The sequence below is a fragment of the Mesoplodon densirostris genome, chromosome 14 (assembly GCF_025265405.1).
Source record: "Mesoplodon densirostris isolate mMesDen1 chromosome 14, mMesDen1 primary haplotype, whole genome shotgun sequence".
Taxonomy (NCBI): Eukaryota; Metazoa; Chordata; class Mammalia; order Artiodactyla; family Ziphiidae; genus Mesoplodon; species Mesoplodon densirostris.
In genome coordinates, this window is record NC_082674.1 from 627,592 (window position 1) to 652,024 (window position 24,433).

The 24,433-nt window shown below is 40.6% G+C and overlaps 1 long non-coding RNA gene across 2 annotated transcripts in view; it reads left to right on the forward strand.

Moving 5' to 3' along the window:
- LOC132501739 (uncharacterized) overlaps positions 1 to 24,433 on the forward strand; it is a 54,529-nt gene that overhangs the window by 22,464 nt on the left and 7,632 nt on the right. The window lies entirely within an intron of this gene.

Genomic DNA, 24,433 nt, shown 5'->3' on the forward strand with positions numbered 1-24,433 from the left:
CCTATGGAGAATAGTTTGCTTCTGCTATTCCGAAACTCCCAACCTTTCCATCACTCTCTCCATGGCAACCACAACTCTGTTTTCTATATCTGTGTGTTTGTTTCTGTTTTGCTGACATGTTCATTTGTGTCCTGTTTTCGATTCCACATGTAAGTGATATTGTATGGTATTTGCCTTTCTCTTTTTTTAAAATTTTTCTTTATTTTTTCTTTATTTTTTTTTGCTTTATAACAAATTTAATCAGTTATACATATACATATGTTCCCATATCCCCTCCCTTTTGCGTCTCCCTCCCACCCACCCTATCCCACCCCTCCAGGCGGTTACAAAGCACCGAACTGATCTCCCTGTGCTATGCGGCTTGCCTTTCTCTTTCTGACTTACTTCACTTAGTATCATTATCTCTATGTCCATCCATGTTGCAGCAAATGGCATTATTTCATTCTTTTTTATGTCTGAGTAATATCTATTGTATACGTATACCACACTTTCTTTATACATTCATTTTTCAATGAACATTTAGGTTGTTTCCATGTCTTGGCTATTATAAATAGTGCTGCTATGAACATAGCGTTTTATGTATTTCTTTGAATTATAGTTTTGTCTAGATATATGTCCACAAGTGGGATTGCTAGATCATATGGCAACTCTCTTTATAGTTTTTTTGAGGAACCTCCATACTGTTTTCCATAGTGACTGCACCAACTTACATGGCCACCAACAGCGTAGAGGGGTTCCCTTTTCTCTATACCCCATCCAGCATTTGTTAATTGTAGATATTTTTAATGATGGCCATTCTGATCTGTGTGAAGTGATACCTCATTGTAGTTTGGATTTGCATTTCTCTAATAATTAGTGATGATTAGCATCTTTTCATGTGCCTATTGGCTATCTGTATGTCTTCTTTAGAGAAATGTTTATTTAGGTCTTCTACCCATTTTTCCATTGAGTTATTTGTTATATTGTTATTGAGTTGTAGGAGCTGTTTGTATAGTTTGTAAATTAAGCCGTTGTCAGTCTCATCATTTGCTAATATTTTCTCCCAGCCCATAGGTTGTATTTTCATTTTGATTATGGTTTCCTTTGCTGTGCAAAAGCTTATAAGTTTGATTAGTTCCTGTTTCTTTTTTGCTTTTACTGTAAGTCCGCTACGTATGAACAAGTTCTGTTCCAAGAGTGTGTTTGTAAGTCCAACTTGTTTGTAAGTCCAACAAAGTTAGCCGAGGTACCCAGGTTACACAGTCGGCTATATGGTATTGTACCGTAATAGGTTTATAATACTTTTCACACAAACAGTATATAAGAAACAAACACAAAAACAAAGAAGACATTTTTAGTCTTACAGTACAGTGACTTGAAAAGTACAGTAATACAGTACAACAGCTGGGATACTGGGGCTGGCATCGAGGGAACAGGCGAGAAGAGTTACTGATTGGAGGAGGGGGAGGAGGTGGGAGGTGGTAGAGGTGAAGGATTATCAGCAGTGGGAGACAGGGGGCAAGCTCCAATTTCACTCATGCCTGACATGGATGACACAGGTTCTGGTTCCTTGCTGGATTTAATTCTATCTACCCTCTTGAAAAAATGATCCATTGATGTCTGGGTCGTAGCTCGTTTCTTCTCATCATAGATGATGACATGGTAGCACTGGTTTGCGTTCTGAACGGCTGCTGCCACCTTTGGGTTCCATTGTAGGTCCGAGCCCTGTGCCTCCAAAACTAACAGTGCCTCCTCAAATTTAGAAGATTCCCTTGGCATTTTCTGTGTCGTGAATCTCTTCAGTTCTTCAGTTACTTCTTCTTCCTCCTGTCCCTCTTCATCCTTTCTCTGCGCCTCCAATTCCATCAGTAAGCTCCTCATGTTGCACAGCAAGGAGTTCAGTGAAATCGTCCTCTTGCAGATCTAGCTCCAGCTTCTCACTGAGGGTCACTACGTTGCTGAAGACCTCTTCAGACTTCTGATCTGCCTTCTCAAGTCCACAAACATCATGAACAAACTGTGGGCAAAGGTTCTTCCAATCCCCATTCATGGTGACCAACATACGCTCACACCATGCAAAGTCAATGTTTTTTATGGCCTTGTAGATGTTATAGTCCTTCCAAAATTGTCCCTAGGTTCTTCCTGATTTGTCACTTACCTTTACTGCCTGACAAAAAGTGTGACATAAATAATATTTCTTGAAAGTTGCTATAACTCCCTGGTCCATAGGATGGATGAGCAATGCAGTATTCGGTGACAGATGCACTACTTTGACGTTGGGAAAAGTCATCCATGAATGGGGGGTGGCCCAGAGCGTTGTCGAGCAGCAAAAGAATGTTTTTCTGGGACGTCTTTCTCGGAGCAATATTTCTCTACATCTGGGATAAAGTGGTGGCAAAACCAGTCCTGGATCATGGCCTGTGTAATCCAGGATTTGGAGTTATGCTTCCACACAATAGGAAGAGAGTCATTCGCTATGTTTTTAAGGGTTCTTGGGTTCTCTGAATGATGAACTAAGAGAGACTTCAGCTTCCTATCACTGGAAGAATTGCCACCAAACAACAGTTAGCCTATCTGTTGCTGCTTTACAGCCCGGCATCAACTTTTCCTTCTTACTGATGTAACTTCCGTCTGGCATCCTCTTCCAGTGCAGTTGTGTCTCATCCACATTAAACACCTGGTTGGGTAAATGCACACCATCATCAATAATTTCTCGAAGTGTTTCAGGAAGTTCCTGGACAGCTACCCTATCTGCACCTGCTGCCTCTCCACTTACTTTTACCTTGTTGAGGTTGGCTCTACCCTTGAACCGATGAAACCAGCCATGGCTGGCATTAAAAAATAAGCCCTCTGATTCTTTCCCGTGTTTCTTCTTCAAGTCTTCATAAAGGCTTTTAGCTTTCTCTTGAGTCACCATTAATCTGAGCAGGATTTAGCACTGATGTTAATCCTGCATCTGCACACTGAGAAGTTTCTCCATCTCCTCCATCACTTTTCCATGCTTCTTTGATATTTTGTCATGAACATTGAGTATTATATTGGCTGTGGGTTTGTCATAAATAGCTTTTATTATGTTGAGATATGTTTCCTTTATACCCATTTTGGTAAGCGTTTTTATCATGAATGGATGTTGAAGTTTCTCAAATGCTTTTTTGGCATCTATTGAGATGATCATTTGTTTTGTGTTTTTCCTTTGTTGATGGAGTATATCATGTTGATTGATTTGCATATGTGGAAACAACTTTGTGACACGGGGTTGAATCAAATTTGATCATGGTGTATGATCCTCTTATGTGTTGTTGGATTCAGTTTTCTAATATTCAGTTGAGAATTTTTGCATCCATATTTATCAGAGATATTGGCCTGCAGTTTTCTTTTTTGGTAGTGTCTTTCTCTGTGGTTTTTTTTTTTTTTTCATCTTTATTGAATTTGTTACATTATTGCTTCTGTTTTATGTTTTGGTTTCTTACTTGTGAGGCATGTGGGATCTTAGCTCCACCACTAGGGATTGAACCCACACCCCCTGCACTGGAAGGCGAAATCTTAACTGCAGGACCACCAGAAAAGTCCCCATCTGTGTTTTTTTTTTTTTTCAGTAAATTTCTTTCTTTATTTATTTTTGGATGTATTGGGTGTTCGTTGCTGTGCACGGGCTTTCTCTAGTTGTGGCGCGTGGGGGTTACTCTTCGTTGTGGTGTGCGGGCTGTTCACTGCACTGGCTTCCTTTTTGCAGAGCATGGGCTCTAGGTGCGTGGGCTTCAGTAGTTGTGGCTATCAGGCTCAGTAGTTGTGGCTTGTGGGCTGTAGAACACAGGCTCAGTAGTTGTGGCACACAGGCTTAGTTGCTCCACGGCATGTGGGATCTTCCCGGATCAGGGCTTGAACCTATGTCCCCTGCATTGGCAGACGGATTCTTAACCACTGTGCCACCAGGGAAGTCCCCCCCCATCTGGTTTTGATATCAGGGTGATGGTGGCTTCATAGAATGTCATTGGATGTATTCCTTACTCTTCAATCTTTTCAAAGAGTTTGAGAAGAATCAGTGTAAGTTTTGCTTTGTATATTTGGTAGAATTTGCCTGTGAAACCATCTGATCCTGGATTTTTGTTGGTAGGGAGTTTTTGTAAATTACAGATTCTGTTTTGCTTCTAGTGATCAGTCTGTTCAAGTTATCTATTTCTTCTTGATTCAGTTTTGTTTGGCTGTAAAAAAACAACATATATTTTTAAGTTATGTTAGCAGCTAAATACTTACCATGTATTAGACCACAAAAGAGCAAAGGAAATAATATTAAAATATCTTTTCAAATAGAAAAAGTATTGAAATATTTTTAAGAAATTGGGATAATAATACTAGTTATAGTAATGACAAATTTCTCTGAACTTAAACACTACTTTATCTAAGATGCATATTATATGCTTATCATTTTACTGTTTTTAAATACATGGAATGTTTTCTCCTTTCTAATGTAATTCTTTTATTTTACCTGTATATTGGGAAAAAATTTTAGTTGCACATAATATAAAAAATTACACTTTAATAGGAGACATTAATCCATTTACATTTGCTGTAGTATTGAAAATACTTAGGTTTAGAGTTACCATGTTATTGAGTACTCTATTTTATTTATTTATTTTTAAAAATATTTAATTTGGGGGAGGTATAAATTATTTTATTTATTTATTTATAGCATCTTTATTGGACTATAATTGCTTTACAATGGTGTGTTAGTTTCTGCTGTATAACAAAGTGAATCAGCTATACATATACATATGTCCCGATTTCTCCTCCCTCTTGCGTCTCCCTCCCACCCTCCCTATCCCACCCCTCTAAGTGGTCACGAAGCACTAAGCTGATCTCCCTGTGCTATGCAGCTGTTTCCTACTAGCTATCTATTTTACATTTGGTAGTATATATAAGTCCACGCCACTCTCTCACTTCGTCCCAGCTTACCCTTCCCCCTCCCCATGTCCTCAAGTCCATTCTCTACGTCTGCGTCTGTATTCCTGCCTGCCCGTAGTTTCTTCCCAACCATTTTTTCTCTTTTTTTTTAGATTCCATATATATGTGTTAGCATACAGTATTTGTTTTTGTCTTTCTGACTTACTTCACTCTGTATGACAGACTCTAGGTCCATCCGCCTCACTATAAATAACTCAATTTAATTTCTTTTTATGGCTGATAATATTCCATTTTATATTGAAGATGTGCAAAATCTTCTTTATCCATTCATCAGTTGATGGACACTTAGGTTGCTTCCATGTCCTGGCTATTGCAAATAGAGTTGCAATGAACATTGTGGAACGTGACTCTTTTTGAATTATGGTTTTCTCCAGGTATATGCCCAGTAGTGGGATTGCTGTGTCATACGGTAGTTCTATTTTTAGTTTTTTAAGGAAGCTCCCTACTGTTCTCCATAGTGGCTGTGTGTCAATTTACATTCCCACCAACCGTGCAAGAGTGTTCCCTTTTCTCCACACCTCTGCAGCATTTATTGTTTGTAGATTTTTTGAATGATGGCCATTCTTACCTGTGTGGGATGATACCTCATTATAATTTTGATTTGCATTTCTCTAATGATCAGTGATGTTGAGCATTCTTTCATGTGTTTCCTGGCAATCTGTATATCTTCTTTGGAGGAATGTCTAATAGGTCTTCTGCCCATTTACGGATTGGGTTGTTTGTTTCTTTGATATTGAGCTGCATGGGCTGCTTGTAAAGTTTGGAGATTAATCCTCTGTCAGTTGCTTCATTGGCAAATATTTTCTCCCATTCTGGGGGTTGTCTTTTCGTCTTGTTTACGTTTTCCTTTGCTGTGCAAAAGCTTTGAAGTCTCATTAGGTCCCATGTTTTTATTTTTGTTTTTATTTCCATTTCTCTAGGAGGTGGGTCAAAAAGGATCTTGCTCTGATTGATGTCATAGAGTGTTCTGCCTATGTTTTCCTCTAAGAATTTTATAGTGTCTGGTTTACATTAAGTCTTTAATCCATTTTGAGTTTATTTTTGTGTATGGTGTTAGGGAGTCTTCTAATTTCATTCTTTTACTTGTAGCTGTCCAGTTTTCCCAGCATCACTTATTGAAGAGGCCGTGATTTCTCCATTCTATATTCTTGCCTCCTTTATCAAAAATAAGGTGACCATATGTGTATGGGTTTATCTCTGGGCTTTCTCTTCTGTTCCATCTATCTATATTTCTGTTTTTGTGCCAGTACCATACTGTGTTGATTACTGTAGCTTTGTAGTATAGTCTGAAGTCAGGGATCCTGATTACTCCAGCTCCGTTTTTCTTCTCAAGATTGCTTTGGCTGTTCGGGGTCTTTTGTGTTTCCATACAAATTGGGAAATAATTTGTTGTAGTTTTCTGGAAAATGCCATTGGTAGTTTGATAGGGATTGCATTGAATTTGTAGATTGCTTTGGGTAGTAGAGTCATTTCACAATGTTGATTCTTCCAATCCAAGAACATGGTATATCTCTCCACCTGTTTGTGTCATCTTTGATTTCTTTCATCGGTGTCTTATAGTTTTCTGAGTAAAAGTCTTTTGTCTCCTTAGGTAGATTTATTCCTAGGTATTTTATTCTTTTTGTTGCATGAGTAAATGGGAGTGTTTCCTTAATTTCTCTTTCAGACTTTTCATCTTTAGTGTATGGGAATGAAAGAGATATCTGTACATTAATTTTGTATCCTGCAGCCTTACAAAATTCATTGATTAACTCTAGTAGGTTTCTGGTAGCACCTTTAGGATTCTCTATATGTAGTATCATGTCATCTAGTGGCAAACAGTGACAGCTTAACTTCTTTTCCGATTTAGATTCCTTTTATTTATTTTTCTTATCTGATTGTTGTAGGTAAAAATTCTCTGGGTTTAGCCCACAGAGAAGTGGCTGTGTGCATTGGGGCTGTGTACAAGATGAAGGCTGCTGCAAGAAAAAGTGAACACAAGGGCATCTTTGTCCGTCTTGCTTCTGCAGAATACAAAGTTTCAGATTTGTTGCATTTTTAGTTGAAAGTTTATTATAAATTTTTACTTAAAAAAGAGAAAACTCATAGTGTTTGAACGGACAAAGGCTGCTGTGTTCAAAAATCACGGAAGAGGAGAAAAAATAAAGTTGAAACATCCGGTGGACTTGAAGCACCCGCCCACCCCCATACTCCCATCACCACCAAAAACAGAAGAAAAAGCTGTGATTACAAAAGCATCTTTCTGTATGATTTGTGCTTGGGGAGAGATCATGGTAGAATTATGAGCTGCTGAAACTCTTCTTAGATCTCTGACACTGAAGTTATCTACTTAATAGATAGGTTTTCTAAGTTTCTATTTTCATGTTGTCTTGCTTAGTAAAGGTGGTTTTCAGTGCTTCCAGAATTGCCCAGTTGCACCATTTCCAAGACATTATTTTCCTTTGTATTGAATACATCTGGTTACAAAGTAGCTGTGCTATTGCAGAGCCTATGGATCACACATCTTTTAGCAGGGAAATGTGTGTAGTAGGTGGGAGCAGGCCTTACTTCAGGACTTGTCTTTGCTCCAACACCTGTTCTGTGCAGGTTTTCCATCATTTTAGCCCTACCTTCACATCCAGCCTCAGTTGTTTCCACTCCTTCTTGTCACTTTCCTTGTAGCCATACCTATGGAATAGCAGCCCCCAAATGTGATATAATCTCTCACTCATTCTGGGCATTGTACTCTAACTCCAAATACCTTTCTGTACTGGGACAAATTCCTTCTTTACTCTTGAAGAGGCAGCCCATGTGTTCCCACCTCAGACATGTCTGTCTGCCACCCCAGTGTCTCCTAAACAGTCTGGGCACTCACTGCACCTCTTTATGTCTGTTTCTTTCTTCTGTGCAGGAACACGTCAGAGATTGCGGGGGCAGCAGTAACAAGCTGGTGTGCTCATGCATGGTTCAGCTCTAGATTCCTGCCTGCCACTCTAAAAGTGTTTGAAGTTTAAAATTCACATGAAGATTTTCCTTAGGAAGAGAATGGTTGGCTTGAGTAGGTTCTTGAGCCTAGTTCATTTCTGTGTTCGGCAGCTATTGAGATCCAGGTCTAAGCCATGATTCTGCCCCTAGCAGCTGTGTGGCACTGGGAGGTCACTTGGTATTTCTCAGGTTAAGTCGCAGCATGAGTAACACTTTCTCATGGCCTTGTCAGTTGTATCTGATGAATAATAACAAGCATACAAAACATTTAGTTTTCTGGAACCTGGAATGCAACAGTTCCTTGCTAAGTATCAGCTGTGTTGACAAGATTGGACTGAAAGCAGCTTTCAGAAGTAATGGGAATATCATTGAGGTAAAGGGTATAGAAGAAAAACATGTGCTGTAGTGTGCCTTTTGTTGAAAGGCACGTTTTATCAGCTATTCAGCAAGAAAAGAAGCACTGCCTGTAGACACTGAGGTCAGTCTTTGAAGAGAAACATGTTCTAATAACCTTTAAAATTATCTACATCATGCTTTTTATGGACCTTTCCACCTGGAAATTCTGGAGAAAGAAGATTTTGAGTGGGATCAAGAGTGATGACTCACGGGTTTTGATCTAGGGTCCAAAAGCCAGGAGCACTTCTGCCATTTGTGGATTTCAAATGCACCAGGATGCCTCAGAAGCACTTTTTCCTGCCCTCCAGGAGTCCAGCAAGTTCCTATGGCCACAGTGTATCCAGACAGCCATTCTATTAACTCACTGAGAGACAAGAATGTTGCCCACTTAAGCAATGGTTTTACTTTTATATAGAAAGACATTATTTATCTAAGTGTCACTTTTGAAGCTATTAGTTCACATAGCTCATTTTCAAAATTTTCTCAAATTATCAGGGTCATAGCTAATGTCACTGGCACCTAAGATAAGAGGGCTTTTTTTTAAAGAAACATTTTGTGAGAGGAAAAAATCACCACATTTCAAACTTTAACATCTCATATTATGCATTGGTAAATTAGAAATGAACACGCTCCCCTGCCAGCCCTCGTCATAGCTAATGATCAAGATCTCCTGCCTGAGCTTTTTTAAACCCAGCATTTGCTGGCTGGCTGTGGTCAGTAGGTAGCACAGCTAACACCTCATTTCTCTTTGCCCTCCTGTCACACAGGTGAGGACAATCCTGAAGCAGCATGGATGGCGAGTGGCTGAACACAATGGCAGCAGCAGACCTGGTTCTGGTCTCTCCTAATTTTTGCATTGTCATCTTGATTTAACACAGGTGCCTCAAATGTGGGGATTAGGAGGACATCTCTTTCTGGATGAGCACATAGAACTGTAAAGTACTTTTGTTTCTGTGATTTGCAGACTTTGGAATATAGTGTGTCTACACACTGAGGCAGGTAGTTCTGTAGTAGCACCACATGTGTGGGTCTCAGGCCCACAGTGGCTGAGTCTCCTCACTGCCTGGCCCACTGCCAATCTGGACCATGCAAAGCTTCACCCAATACATCTTTAACTTCTGAGCACATCTCTCCCCCAGCCGCAGGTGACAAGTTGACAGTGGAGCCAAAGGGAACAGGCTCCAGGAAATGGGATGTAATTCTTAGAAATGAAGGGTTGAGTCTTCGACAAGCCTGGTGGATGGAGGCAAACTTGTGTAATGAGTAAACACAATGTGTGTCTTTTAATTAAATATTAAACCATAATAGAATGAGTGTAGAGAAGTGCCTAACATGGCTCAAATCTCAGATTTCAGATGTGGAAGTGCTGCTGTTTCAATCTGAAGGAGCATAGCCATGGTTGAGGGGCTAGGGACTAAGGGATGGGCTGCACTCCCAGCCCCCTTCAATCAGCACTGCACCAGTTTTATTTATTTTCTAAATAAGGATTCTCTTTGAAAAATGATTTAAACGACTCATTCTAATTTCCTGTTTTACAAATGAAATGTAATGAAGCCCAGAGTGGTGAACTGGCTTGGTCACAGTCATCTAGTGCTCAGTCTTCTTTCATCTACAAAAGTAGAAAAGCAGTAAAACCTCTTGTGGTGATGGAATTTAGATATAACACTGTTGTCTCCCATCCTCCATCCAGCCATTCTGCTCATGTGGGGATCGCTAAAGTCCTCATCTTTGGGGGAAGGGGTGGCTAGAAAGGGACTAGCTCTTGATTACTTCAGATGTAATGCAGTTGTAAACAGCATAAGTTTTAGTGTTGTTATTTTTGTGCTTTTTGTCATGGTAATGATGAACAGCAAATTACTTTTCATTTACCTTGCAAAGACAAGACTCCATATTTCACACAGGTGAATTTTTTGGATCCTATTCATTGAATTATTGTAGAGTTTTACTATACTAACAGTGACAATTGAATCGGTAACTCTTCCAGCTTTAGATCAGAGTCAGAAGTGAAAATGAAAGAAACAATGACCCACAAAGGAAACAGTGGACTGTTTACTTAACTTCTGCCTGTCCTAGGTAACATTCAACGCTGGCAGTGATTGGTCCAGCCCCACATCTTGCTCATAGGTGAGACAAGTCCTATCACCTAAGGCCTCCATAAGTTGGTTTCTTTCTGTTCACTCAATTTTAGTTCTAATTTCCAAGGAACACTATTTTCTAGGTTAGGAGCTTTTTCTGTAATAAAATCAGTGTTCTAATTTAAATTTAATTTAAATTAAATTCATACTTTTAATTTAACTATGGTTTTTTCCCAGTTTTATTGAGCTATGATTGACATATAACATTGTACAAGTTTGTGTACAACGTAATGATTTTATATTTGTATACATTGCAGAATGATCACCACCATAAATTTAGTTGATGTCCATCACCTCACATATTATTTTTTTTTCTTATGATAAGAAGTTTTAAGATCTACAATCTTACCAACTTTCAAATATACAATCCAGTATTGTTAACTATAGTCATTATACTATATGCTATCAGTACATTCTTGACTGTGTCCTTCTGGGTGGCCAATCATCCCAAATATCCAGGACAGTCCTGGGCAAACCAGAGCAGCTGCTCACCTACTGTGACATAACTTTCCACTACCAATTGGAATTTAGCCAAATCAGAGTGTTTTCAAACTAGATTAGTTTTCCAAGTCTTTACACCCGGTACTCTTAAGTACTACACTTGTGTTTTGATTTATCAGAGTGCTTTCAGCCCCACACAATGGAGTCACATTGAAACTCCATTGCATGTGTCCAACTCAGTAAAGTAGCAAACATACACAAAAAAAGTTGCTAAGAGTCCTTGGAGTTCCACCTCAGTGCAGACCCTCTTTGTACACACTGCCTTATCTTCATGGAAGTGGGAGGTACTAACCCCACAGTTTTACCTGGAGATTAGCAGATTAAGGAGTAATGGGACCACTTGAACTCCTTGAGGAAATAAATAACTCCTTTTTTTCCCACCTGGCCCCTGAGGCAACACTGCCTATTGTGATTTATTCCTCAATTATTTTACCGCCTCCCATTAATTACTTGGATCTAGTCTGGGCTTGTACAGTCCTGTTCAGAGTAGCTGATTGGCAGAAACCTGATCAGGGCTCTCCTAGTTAAAGAGAAGTTCTTTGCTGATGGTAATAGAGCATGCAAACAAGCTGGAGGTATAGGAAGACCTTGGCATTCGAGAACCAAGCGTGCTACGGGGCTGGCTGAGAACACTGGGTGGAGGGGAGAGAGAGCTTATTCTCACTGATTCAGCAATTTTACTTACTTAAGGGTGTGGTGGCACTTGGGGCTTCTCAGGGCCTCTCTCAGAGAGTCAATAAAGAGCTGTCTCCTAATTCTGCATATTTATTTTAACTCTCCTTCTGCACCTTTTGCCAGGTGAACATGGGGAAAAGGCGGGGACAGGGATGTTGATGGAGGAAAGTTAAGATAAAGTCTGAATCCATTATTTATTGAGCATCTACCAGAAATGATTCACCACAAAACAGTTATTTCCTGAGGTGGTGGATGATCCTGTAACTGGCCCAGTGGGACAAATAAAGCAGACTCAGCAGCTGCGATCCTGTTTTTGGAAGATTCTTCCTCAATCAGTCTTATTCTGCAATCATGCCACATTCCATCTCTTTATTCAGTGTACTCTCCCCTCAGTGCACACACATGCACGTACACATGCATGTTCAAACACACACACACTGCCCACAGCAGGTTTCAGTCTTATCCTGAGAGTCAGAGCAGTGTCAGTATCAGTTTGGATAATTGTTTGATCTTGGATCACTTCACCCATTGGCTTCTAATTATACTAAGGTATTTGTCACACTCTGCACGTGCTAGAGGATCCCATGCCTATCAGCCTTTGGAAACGTTATTCTCTCTGCCTCAAATGCAACCCTCCTCTTCCATGAAAACTAATTCCCATTTATCCTTTTGGACTCAGAAGCAGTTCATGACTGTGGCTGGGCATCACCAATCTGGAGTGAGAGGGTCTGGATCTAAACATGGTTCTGTGGATCAGTAGCTGTGTGACCATAGGCCACCTGCTTCACTCAGCAAGCCTCCATTTTCACCTACTGATGGAATGATGTGATGGTAATAACTGTAACCAAACAGAGCTGTGTAAAGGATGGTGATGGGCCGAAGAACACCAGGGGCCTCTAGCTGGGGCACCTTACTATGGCAGCTCCTGGGGCCTTGACAGCCCGCAAGTCTCCTTTTGCCGTTACTCATACTGACTGTTCAACATTATTGCCTTTGCAATCTCAGCCTCAGAGTGTCCCTCCATCAAATATCTTCACAGTAGTGCTTGCAAGTTCCAGCTTAGAAGAGGAGACATCCAAGTGCAATATGCGTTGACCAGTGAGGGGGATCAAGAAGACACCAGGGATGGAAACCAAAAATCAGCTAAAGAGCCTGGATGCCACAAGAGAGAGGGACTGTTTCTTGGCAATTTTAATGAGGATACAGTATATCCAGGCAGTTTATCAAGTAGGACTTGGATTTAACCTAGGCTCGTTCTAATTGTGTCTGGTTTTCCATGAACATCTCTCATCAGGGAACCCAAGCTTATTCCTTGAGGATGAGAACACCTTTGTATAAATATACATATCTGCCTCTGATTTCAGTAAATCATTAATTTTTTTAGGCTTTCCTATTCTTCAAATTCAGATTTTAACTTTAACTGTCAACTGAGGAGTACCAGGGGAGTAAAAGGCCTGTCAATGACAGTTTACCTCTTCTGGCTGATAATCAATTCAGGGAAATGAACTGGAGAGCCCACAGGTCTGAGAAAAATAAAATACACTATTCTCATCTACGTAGAAGTACACTTCAGAATGAAAAGGAAGAGAATAAACTATAATGATAAAGCAATACTACTGATGCATATTGGCCCAGTTACAAAGGGGATAAATGGCTCACAAAAGTAGTTAATCCCTTTTGCTTTTAATAAAAGGAATAGACAGAAATCTGGGTGTGTACAATGCTGATTAATCATTTTCCAAATACTTTATGGGGCAGGTTTTGTTTTGAGTTGTCCTAACATTAAATAAAGATCTCGGCCTTGGGAAATATTGTTTTTGAGCTCTTAAATTGTAATAACCCATGCTTCTAAGTGAGGTTCAAGTCCTAGCGATGAAGCCCTAGGCTGGTACAATTTTCCTAGATGCTTTCACTGGGGAATCTTAAGAAGTACACAGTGTGGGTACTCTGGATACAAACAAAACACTTGAAAAGTGCCAAAATATGTCAAATAGACCTCAGCGAGTGAGAAGAGATGAAACTGAATGAGAATTAGAAATTGGAAGCTCATGGGAGGACACACTAGGAATTTTTTGAGTAACTTCTAGAAGATCACACTGAAGTCTAATTGTTGGGCATTTTCCTTTCTGCATTTCAAAGGAGTGAAGAGGACTCCCCATAACTTTTGCTAAGAGGTATAAAATAACACAAAGAATTGGCATTCCTAGGTGGAACAAATCCAGTAATACTTCTAAATGATGATTTTTTTAAAAAACAGAACTAGCAACGACTCTAAAGGGAATGATTTAGTTTCTTTCCTCACAACTTAGATTTTATACTTGCATTTTATAAACTTTTGTCTTTAAATCCTGCTGTGAACACAGAAGTGAAGACAGAGCTATAGAGCTTCAGATAAGCATACAATGGACATGATAGAGGGATGTCTTGAAGGACAATGAAGAGGAGAGGACTTGAAACCCTGTGAACAGAAACCAAGAAGGGCAACAGTGTAATGGAGCTTTACGATACCAGGCAATTGCAAACGCGGGGTCACACCTAATGAAGCTACTCTTGGATTCATTAACCAGCTCTTTCTGATTGGTATGTTCACTAACCAACTATGCTAATATTTAATATTAGGAATAAAACAAAGTAGGCAAACTTGCACCACACTACTCCAGGTATAACAAGGAGAATTTACAGAGTCATAGATGAACTCTCCAAATCAGAGAAACATTCACCCATAAACGGTTGTGTTGTATAATTGTGAGTAATGTAAATACCTAAAACGTGGTGCTCTGAGAAGCCGGCAGGAATGTCTTTTGGTGCAAGAAAGATTCTCCAACCATCCTCCATGTCCTTTGATTTAGGTGGTTCTCTTTTCTTTGTATGATGAAATCAAGGATCTAAAATTGTCTGAAAAACTAAAGATGCACAGTTTGTCTCATGAAGAATGGCTGGCTTTACAGCAATTGTTGTTTACAGATTATAAAACTGTTGAACAGAGAAAACAGTTAGCCTCTGCCTACAGGTTTTGTCCACGTAGGATGCATACCTTACCAAGTGTGTGGTCTTCCGAGCAAGCCAGTGAAGCCCCATAATGGAAGGTGATTTTGAAATCTTATGACTAATTAGTAACAATATCTTTGAACCGTTTTTATGATCAAGTGTTCTACTTTGCTGTAAATAGAAAAATGTTCTCTGATCAGAAATGAAGAGACGTCAGAGTAGGAAGTAGAGTATGAAGTGTTGGATTTTAGATTGTAAACTCTCATGCAATATTAGGTATTTTAAGATATTTATTTCTAGAAACTCTGAATATAAGAAAGGAACTATTATCAGAACTGGAATAACAAAACAAACAAAAAACCAGATCACACCCTAAAATTTTGGTTGCAGAGAGTTTATGGAGTATGAGGACTGGAAGCTTCAATTTGGCAACATCCGGAAAATCAGTCCATTTCTTCCAAGTCTATCTGAAAACAGGTCAATTATTTCCACTCTAGCTATGCCACAGGGGAGCAGCATTTTAAATGAGATGGCAGTGTATGTGAAGACCCTTGTAAATATGCTCTGCAGATGTGAAGAATAATCTAGGCTTAAAATAATGTGGCGTAGGCTTTCCTTCCACTAAGGGTAAAAAGCTATTTGTGTGTATGACACCCAACCTGCTATGTGCATGTGTGACCAGTCAGAGCAGACAAGAGAACAAACATGTCAAAATGGAACAAACATATGCACACACACACTGCACTCAATATATAAAAGGTTTTATGCAAAAGGATGAATTTGAAAATTTAATCGGGTCTCTCACTGAATTGGATAAGGTAATTAGTGGAGAATCTCATGAGAAAGCTATAGGGGTTTTTAACAGAAAGCTCTAGGAAAACCCAGCGGCCAAGACACAAAGCAGAGATGCCTCAGATAAGTTCTTTTTTTTTTTTTCCATTTCACGTAGAGTTTACTACAGATTTAGATCAGGAGAAGTTATAGCCACCGTCATAACAAGACTTTTCTTTCTTTTTTTTTTTATTACTTTCTGCTTTATAACAAAGTGAATCAGTCATGCACATACATCTGTTCCCCCATCCCTTCCCTCTTGCGTCTCCCTCCCTCCCACCCTCCCTATCCCACCCCTCCAGGCGGTCACAAAGCACCGAGCTGATCTCCCTGTGCTATGCGGCTGCTTCCCACTATCTATCTACCTTACGTTTGGTAGTGTATATATGTCCATGTCTCTCTTTCGCTTTGTCACAGCTTACCCTTTCCCCTCCCCATATCCTCAAGTCCATTCTCAAGTAGGTCTGTGTCTTTATTCCTGTTTTACCCCTATGTTCTTTTTTTTTTCTTTTTGCGGTATGCGGGCCTCTCACTGTTGTGGCCTCTCCCGTTGCGGAGCACAGGCTCCGGATGCGCAGGCCCAGCGGCCATGGCTCACGGGCCCAGCCGCTCCGCGGCATATGGGATCCTCCCAGACCGGGGCACGAACCCGTATCCCCTGCATCGGCAGGCGGACTCTTAACTACTGCGCCACCAGGGAGGCCCTCTTTTTTTTTCTTAAATTTTTTTTTTTAGTTTCTGCTTTATAACAAAGTGAATCAGTCATACATATACATCTGTTCCCACATCCCTTCCCTCATGCATCTCCCTCCCTCCCACCCTCCCCATCCCACCCCTCCAGGCGGTCACAAGGCACCGAGCTGATCTCCCTGTGCTCTGCGGCTGCTTCCCAGTATCTATCTACCTTATGTTTGGTAGTGTATATATGTCCATGCCTCTCTTTCGGTTTGTCACAGCTTACCCTTCCCCCTCCCCATATCCTCAAGTCCATTCTCAAGTAGGTCTGTGTCTTTATTCCCGTTTTACCCCTAGGTTCTTCATGACATTTTTTTTTAATTCCATATATATGTGTTAGCATACGGTATTTGTTTCTCTTTCTGACTTACTTCACTCTGTATGACAGACTCTAGGTCTATCCACCTCATTACAAATAGCTCAGTTTCGTTTCTTTTTATGGCTGAGTAATATTCCATTGTATATATGTGCCACATCTTCTTTATCCATTCATCTGATGATGGACACTTAGGTTGTTTCCATCTCGGGGCTATTGTGAATAGAGCTGCAATGAACATTTTGGTACATGTCTCTTTTTGAATTATGGTTTTCTCAGGGTATATGCCTAGTAGTGGGATTGCTGGGTCATATGGTAGTTCTATTTTTAGTTTTTTAAGGAACCTCCATACCGTTCTCCATAGTGGCTGTACCAATTCACATTCCCACCAGCAGTGCAAGAGTGTTCCCTTTTCTCCACACCCTCTCCAGCATTTATTGTTTCTAGATTTCTTGATGATGGCCATTCTGACTGGTGTGAGATGATATCTCATTGTAGTTTCGATTTGCATTTCTCTAATGATTAATGATGTTGAGCATTCTTTCATGTGTTTGTTGGCAGTCTGTATATCTTCTTTGGAGAAATGCCTATTTAAGTCTTCTGCCCATTTTTGGATTGGGTTGTTTTTTTGCTATTGAGCTGCATGAGCTGCTTATAAATTTTGGAGATTAATCCTTTGTCAGTTGCTTCATTGTCAAATATTTTCTCCCATTCTGAGGGTTGTCTTTTGGTCTTGTTTATGGTTTCCTTTGCTGTGCAAAAGCTTTGAAGTTTCATTAGGTCCCATTTGTTTATCTTTGTTTTTATTTCCATTTCTCTAGGAGGTGGGTCCAAAAGGATCTTGCTGTGACTTATGTCATAGAGTGTTCTGCATATGTTTTCCTCTAAGAGTTTGATAGTTTCTGGCCTTACATTTAGGTCTTTAATCCATTTTGAGCTTATTTTTGTGTATGGTGTTAGGGAATTATCTAATCTCATACTTTTACATGTCCCCGTCCAGTTTTCCCAGCACCACTTATTGAAGAGGCTGTCCTTTCTCCACTGTACATTCCTGCCTCCTTTATCAAAGATAAGGTGACCATATGTGCATGGGTTTATCTCTGGGCTTTCTATCCTGTTCCATTGATCTATCTTTCTGTTTTTGTGCCAGTACCACACTGTCTTGATTACTGTAGCTTTGTAGTATAGTCTGAAGTCAGGGAGCCTGATTCCTCCAACTATGTTTTTCATTCTCAAGATTGCTTTGGCTATTCGGAGTCTTTTGTTTTTCCAAACAAATTTTTAAATTTTTTGTTCTAGTTCTGTGAAAAATGCCAGTGGTAGTTTGATAGGGATTGCATTGAATCTGTAGATTGCTTTGGGTAGTAGAGTCATTTTCACAATATTGAGTCTTCCAATCCAGGAGCATGGTATATCTCTCCATCTATTTGTATCATCTTTAATTTCTTTCATCAGTGTCTTATAATTTTCTGCATACAGGTCTTTTGTCTCCTTAGGTAGGTTTATTCCTAGATATTTTATTCTTTTTGTTGCAATGGTAAATGGGAGTGTTTTCTTGATTTCACTTTCAGATTTTTCATCACTAGTGTACAGGAATGCCAGAGATTTCTGTGCATTAATTTTGTATCCTGCTACTTTACCAAATTCATTGATTAGCTTTAGTAGTTTTCTGGTAGCATCTTTAGGATTCTCTATGTATAGTATCATGTCATCTGCAAACAGTGACAGCTTTACTTCTTCTTTTCCAATTTGGATTCTTTTATTTCCTTTTCTTCTCTGATTGCTGTGGCTAAAACTTCCAAAACTAAGTTGACTAAGAGTGGTGAGAGTGGGCAGCCTTGTCTTGTTCCTGATCGTAGTGGAAATGGTTTCAGTTTTTCACCATTGAGGATGATGTTGGCTGTGGGTTTGTCATATATGGCCTTTATTATGTTGAGGAAAGTTCCCTCTATGCCTACTTTCTGGAGGGTTTTTATCATAAATGGGTGTTGAATTTTGTCGAAAGCTTTCTCTGCATCTGTTGAGATGATCATATGGTTTTTCTTCTTCAATTTGTTAATATGGTGTATCACATTGATTGATTTGCGTATATTGAAGAATCCTTGCATTCCTGGAATAAACCCCACTTGATCACGGTGTATGATCCTTTTAATGTGCTGTTGGATTCTGTTTGCTAGTATTTTGTTGAGGATTTTTGCATCTATGTTCATCAGTGATATTGGCCTGTAGTTTTGTCTTTGTGACATCCTTGCCTGGTTTTGGTATCAAGGTGATGGTGGCCTCGTAGAATGAGTTTGGGAACGCTCCTCCCTCTGCTATATTTTGGAAGAGTTTGAGGAGGATAGGTGTTAGCTCTTCTCTAAATGTTTGATAGAATTCGCCTGTGAAGCCATCTGGTCCTGGGCTTTTGTTTGTTGGAAGATTTTTAATCACAGTTTCAATTTCAGTGCTTGTGATTGGTCTATTCATATTTTCTATTTCTTCCTGATTCAGTCTTGGCAGGTTGTGCATTTCTAAGAATTTGTCCATTTCTTCCAGGTTGTCCATTTTATTGGCATAGAGTTGCTTGTAGTAATCTCTCATGATCTTTTGTATTTCTGCAGTGTCAGTTGTTACTTCTTTTTCATTTCTAATTCTATTGATTTGAGTCTTCTCCCTTTTTTTCTTGATGAGTCTGGCTAATGGTTTATCAATTTTGTTTATCTTTTCAAAGAACCAGCTTTTAGTTTGTTGATCTTTTCTATTGTTTCCTTCATTTCTTTTTCATTTATTTCTGATCTGATCTTTATGATTTCTTTCCTTCTGCTAACTTTGGGGGTTTTTTGTTCTTCTTTGTCTAATTGCTTTAGGTCCAGGGTCAGGTTGTTTACTTGAGATGTTTCCTGTTTCTTAAGGTGGGATTGTATTGCTATAAACTTCCCCCTTAGAACTGCTTTTGCTGCATCCCATAGGTTTTGGGTCGTCGTGTCTCCATTGTCATTTGTTTCTAGGTATTTTTTGATTTCCTCTTTGATTTCTTCAGTGATCACTTCGTTATTGAGTAGTGTATTGTTTAGCCTCCATGTGTTTGTATTTTTTACAGATCTTTTCCTGTAATTGATGTCTAGTCTCATAGCATTGTGGTCGGAAAAGATACTTGATACAATTTCAATTTTCTTAAATTTCCCAAGGCTTGATTTCTGACCCAAGATATGATCTATCCTGGAGAATGTTCCATGAGCACTTGAGAAAAATGTGTATTCTGTTGTTTTTGGATGGAATGTCCTATAAATATCAATTAAGTCCATCTTGTTTAATGTATCATTTAAAGCTTGTGTTTCCTTATTTATTTTCATTTTGGATGATCTGTCCATTGGTGAAAGTGGGGTGTTAAAGTCCCCTACTATGAGTGTGTTACTGTCAATTTCCCCTTTTATGGATGTTAGTATTTGCCTTATGTATTGAGGTGCTCCTATGTTGGGTGCATAAATATTTACAATTGTTATATCTTCTTCTTGGATCAATCCCTTGATCATTATGTAGTGTCCTTCTTTGTCTCTTCTAATAGTCTTTATTTTAAAGTCTATTTTGTCTGATATAAGAATTGCTACTCCAGCTTTCTTTTGATTTCCATTTGCATGGAATATCTTTTTCCATCCCCTTACTTTCAATCTGTATGTGTCTCTAGGTCTGAAGTGGGTCTCTTGTAGACAGCATATATATGGGTCTTGTTTTTGTATCCATGCAGCCAATCTGTGTCTTTTGGTGGGAGCATTTAGTCCATTTACATGTAAGGTAATTATTGATATGTATGTTCCTATTCCCATTTCCTTAATTGTTTTGGGTTTGTTATTGTAGGTATTTTCCTTCTGTTGTGTTTCTTGCCTAGAGAAGTTCCTTTAGCATTTGTTGTAAAGCTGGTTTGGTGGTGCTGAACTCTCTCAGCTTTTGCTTGTCTGTAAAGATTTTAATTTCTCCATCAAATCTGAATGAGACCCTTGCTGGGTAGAGTAGTCTTGGTTGCAGGTTTTTCTCCTTCATCACTTTAATTATGTCCTGCCACTCCCTTCTGGCTTATAGAGTTTCTGCTGAGAGATCAGCTGTTAACCTGATGGGGATTCCCTTGTGTGTTATGTGTTGTTTTTCCCTTGCTGCTTTTAATATGATTTCTTTGTGTTTAATTTTTGACAGTTTGATCAATATGTGTCTTGGCATGTTTCTCCTTGGATTTATTCTGTATGGGACTCTCTGTGCCTCCTGGACTTGATTAACTGTTTCCTTTCCTATATTAGGGAAGTTTTCAACTATAATCTCTTCAAATATTTTCTCAGTCCCTTTCTTTTTCTCTTCTTCTTCTGGAACCCCTATAATTCAAATGTTGGTGCATTTAATGTTGTCCCAGAGGTCTCTGAGACTGTCCTCAATTCTTTTCATTCTTTTTTCTTTATTCTGCTCTGCAGTAGTTATTTCCACTATTTTATCTTCCACGTCACTTATCCATTCTTCTGCCTCAGTTATTCTGCTATTGATCCCATCTAGAGTATCTTTCATTTCATTTATTGTGTTTTTAATCGATGCTTGATTCATCTTTAGTTCTTCTAGGTCCTTGTTAACTGTTTCTTGCATTTTGTGTATTCTATTTCCAAGATTTTGGATCTTGGAAATAGAATCTTGGATCATCTTTACTATCATTATTCTGAATTCTTTTTCAGGGAGACTGCCTATTTCCTCTTCATTTGTTAGGTCTGGTGGGTTTTTATCTTGCTCCTTCTCCTGCTGTGTGTTCTTCTGTCTTCTCATTTTGCTTATCTTACTGTGTTTGGGTTCTCCTTTTTGCAGGCTGCAGGTTCGTAGTTCCCGTTGTTTTTGGTGTCTGTCCCCAGTGGCTAAGGTTGGTTTAGTGGGTTGTGTAGGCTTCTTGGTGGAGGGGACTACTGCCTGTGTTCTGGTGGATGAGGCTGGATCTTGTCTTTCTGGTGGGCAGGTCCACGTCTGGTGGTGTGTTTTGGGGTGTCTGCAGACTTTTTATGATTTTAGGCCACCTCTCTGCTAATGGGTGGCGTTGTGTTCCTGTCTTGCTAGTTGTTTGGCATAGGGTGTCCAGCACTGTAGCTTGCTGGTCGTTGAGTGAAGCTGGGTGCTGGTGTTGAGATGGAGATCTCTGGAAGATTTTCGCCGTTTGATATTATGTGGAGCTGGGAGGTCTCTTGTGGACCAGTGTCCCGAAGTTGGCTCTCCCACCTCAGAGGCACAGCACTGACTCCTGGCTCCTCAATTTGGGATCATTCATTGTCTATTCATGTATTCCACAGATGCAGGGTACATCAAGTTGATTGTGGAGCTTTAATCCGTTGCTTCTGAGGCTGCTGGGAGAGATTTCCCTTTCTCTTCTTTGTTCTCACAGCTCCCGTGTCTCAGCTTTGGATATGGCCCCACCTCTCCGTGTAGGTCGCTGGAGGGCATCTGTTCTTCGCTCAGACAGGACAGGGTTAAAGGAGCAGCCGGTTCGGGGACTCTGGCTCACTCAGGCTGTGGGGCAGGGAGGGGCATGGAGTGTGGGTGGAGCCTGCAGCGGCAGAGGCCGGCGTGACGTTGCACCAGCTTGAGGCACGCCGTGCGTTCTCCCAGGGAAGCCTTCCCTGGATCCTGGGACCCCTGCAGTGACGGGCTGCACAGGCTCCATGGAAGGGGGGCGTGGACAGTGACCTGCGCTCGCACACAGGCCTCACGGCAGCGGCAGCAGCCCCAGCTTCCCACGCCCGTCTCTGGGGTCCGCGCTTTCAGCCGCGGCTCTCACCCGTCTCTGGAGCTCCTCCAAGCAGCGCTCTTAATCCCCTCTCCTCGTGCACCAGGAAACAAAGAGGGAAGAAAAAGTCTCTTGCCTCTTCGGCAGGTCCAAACTTTTTCCCAGACTCCCTCCCGGCTAGCTGTGGCGCATTAGCCCCTTCAGGCTGTGTTCACGCCGCCAACCCCAGTCCTCTCCCTGCGTTCCGACTGAAGCCCGACCCTCAGCTCCCAGCGCCGCCCGCCCCGGCGGGCGAGCAGACAAGTCTCTCAGGCTGGTGAGTGCCGGCTGGCACTGATCCTCTGTGCGGGAATCTCTCCGCTTTGCCCTACCCAGGTACGTGGGGAGTTTCTTGCCTTTTGGGAGGTCTGAGGTCTTCTGCCAGCGTACAGTAGGTGTTCTGTAGGAGTTGTTCCACATGTAGCTGTATTTCTGGTGTATCTGTGGGGAGGAAGGTGATCTCCATGTCTTACTCTTCCGCCATCTTCCCCGGAAGTCCTCAGATAAGTTCTTGAATGATTCACTTAACCATTTAGTGAGGCTAATAGATTCTCTATAACTCCTCCACAACTGCAGGCCAATTATATCATTAAATGGAGGTGTCAGTAACTTGACTCTTTCCTCCTCTGCAAAACAGAAGCAGTAGCAATACTTGCCCCAACTACCTCAAAGATGTTTGCGAAGATCAAATAAGAAAATAAATATCAAGAGAGCCTAGTAAACTTAAAACTTCTAGATAAGTTCAAAGTAGCTGTGCTTTGCCATTGATATTCCTTCATAGCTTCCAGATATTTCACTAAATGATCAGAAAAATCCCACAATACTTTTTCAGAATTTCCTAGTGCAGTTTTGGTGCTTTCTCTAGACCAGAAAAATGTGTTTGCTTTCTTTCTTGTTCTCTGTTTTGAAATTCTAGCCCACTCTTTCTTTACTAAACCATGGTGGTGAGAGAACTTTATACACCCACTGGACCTATCACCACTGATTCCCCTTCTGCTGGAAGTAGGTTCTACACAGGGAAATGGCTAGCTAAACACAGAGCCGATTAGCAAATCCCACGTTCCAGAGCTGTGAAACCCGAAGAACTCCAGAAAAGAAAAAAAAAAACAATGATACCAAGTGATGGCAGCTTGAATATATAAACTGGTTCATAAATATTTAGACAAATTATTGAGTGATGATAAATATATATTGAATCATTAGGGGACTAATATGAGAATAATAATAACTATTCAGTGTCCCCTCTGCATAAGTGCCTTTAAAAACATTCTTCACTCTCTAAACTGCCCATTTACCTTTTAATAAAAAGGAAACTGAGAGATGGTTTACTGCTCTCCAAGTTGCTCCAGAGGCACTTGCCTTCTACAAGCCTCTGTTTCAATGAGCTCCCACTCTACTGTCTGGACAGCGCTCACGTTCGCTCTTTCAGAGCTCAGAATTTAATCTCTCCTGCAAATGCATTTTTATTAGAAAGTGTTCCTTGGAAAAGGCCCTGTAGCTCTCTGACAGGGTTCCTGACATGGACCACTGCGGGTTTAGTACGCTGACCACATAAGTACATCCTGTGACCAGGGTTAGTATTGGGTGAGCAATCCTGAGGATGCTGGCAGAGTGGGTGCAACGACTTCCTGTGCCTTCAAGTCTGAGTTCACTCAGCCCAGAGGCAACAGGAAAAGGTGACTCAGGCTTCCTTCTGCCTCTACCTGCATGGGGAAAATGTTGACTGTTGGCTGTGGGCCGTGGCTTTAAAACGCACTCGAGACTTAGTGCATATCTTGCTCTTCTCTTTTACTATTGCTGAAAAAACTTCACAAACCAAAAGACATGCCGAAGTTCCCAGGACTCCAAAGTGGCTTTAAAGGAGTTCGTCCTCCTCCTTTTACAACTGTGGCCATTTCTCATTTACCTAAAAGTTGCTGGGTAGCCCCTACAATAATCATGGTTCTGCCAGACTTCGCTGAGACGATCCAGAAGGCCTCGAGCTTCTTATCTGGCATTGGAATTCTGTGATGTACATGAGGTGGATGCACTCTGGATTCGCAACACTCGTTCGTGGAGCTTGTGATGCAGCAGGTGGGCTGTCACCCAGTTTGGCATTTTGCCTCACTGTCCCAAGCTCTTCTGGCACAGCTTGCTTGCTCCCCCTCTGATTTTCTCTTTATTTTAGATTCTGTTTCTAAGGCACAT